This window comes from Aptenodytes forsteri, unplaced genomic scaffold (assembly GCF_000699145.1).
Source record: "Aptenodytes forsteri isolate BGI_AS27 unplaced genomic scaffold, ASM69914v1 Scaffold284, whole genome shotgun sequence".
Lineage (NCBI taxonomy): Eukaryota > Metazoa > Chordata > Aves > Sphenisciformes > Spheniscidae > Aptenodytes > Aptenodytes forsteri.
Genome location: NW_008794445.1, coordinates 2,399,108 through 2,400,575, shown reverse-complemented (window position 1 = coordinate 2,400,575; position 1,468 = coordinate 2,399,108).

The window sequence follows — 1,468 nt, the reverse complement described above, 5'->3', positions numbered from 1 at the left end:
CCTTAGATGGGTCACGGGAACTGGAGGATGAGAGAAACATGCATGTGTCCAAAATACCACAGATGCCTTAAGGACAGAACAAGCTCAGGCCTGGCGAAGTTGCCTTTAGCGTCAGTGGGATGGGGGAGAGTGCTGAGCTGGGGAGGAGGGTGAGGCGGTGACTTCCCCTGGCTGCAGCCCCCCTGCTCTGCCCCCTTCACTTTTCTGGGAGCTTCGGGCCATGGGGGTTGCAAAGAACCGCCTGAAGAAGCTACCCGAGGCACCTCAGAGGCTGGAAGAGCAGAACACAAATGGAAAAGATCTGGTATTATTTTCTTTTTATTTTAAGCCAAACACAAGAATATTAAGGGATCTGCTTCATGGTGTTTGAACACCTGGGAGTGATACACAGCAGAGCCTTGTCAGAGGCACGAGATTTTCCCTGCATATAATCTAAAACAAATGTCTTCCTAGCCAATCTCTAATCAAGGCCTTATGGATCAGTGAATAAATATAGGGGCTTAGTTAAATTAGCAAGATTCATGGTGGTGGTGGTGGTGGTTTTATGGCTACCTCATTCCACCCACATACCCCCTTATGTAGATCATCCTCTCCTGCCTTCAGGTGTCTGCTTAATGCAGTGGCCAGGTACGGTGTTTTGCAGGTATTTGGGAATAAGCAATGATGTTTTGGGGCAGGACACGCACACAGGCTCAGGCTCCTGCGAAATAGCTGAGAGCAGTTCTCCGAGTGCAGTTTCCCTTTGCTGGTGCTTGCGTCCTCGTGCTTTTGCACCACGCTTTTGCGTGTGTCAGTGCTGCTCTTGTAAGGCCGCAGCGGCCTTTTGCACCAGTGTAGAAGGAATGTGGCAAGCAGAGGGTTTACGCTGGCGGCCTTTCTAAGGGCGTCTGGTCTCTCTCTAGCAGCAGTCACCGTGGTCAAAAATTTGCACATCAGCCAGACCATAAAACACGGCCTCATGTTTTAGACATGTTTAGTAAACGTAGTGCAAACTCTGCTGCATCCCTTCAGCTCCTCCATCTTCTTGCCAGCTCCCTGCGAGCCCCGGCTGCCTTCCCCACGCTGCGGATAATGGAGAATTGACTCTATCCCTGTTGCCGATCCTCTCCAGGAGCAGCAGGTCAATGCCGTGGGGAGGATACGCTCCCCACAGGGCCAATCTCCCCTGGTCTCTCTCATTTCCAGCCAACCCACGCGCTCAGCATAGCTGGAGCAAGGGGGAGCGAAAGCGTCTCTCTGACATGTCTCGGTTAGCGAACGATGGCACTTGCTCTCTCGTGGGAATGCCACTGCTGCTGGAGTGATAAACTAGAGGTATTTGGGGATTTGAGAGGAGAGGCAGGGAGCCGGGGATGAGCGAGACATTGCTGTACATCTCTGCGAACAGACACAGCCAGTGCACGGGAGCTGAGAAGTTCAGGAGACCGGGGAGCTCTGTCCTTGGCTCTGTGGAAACAGGGACACCACT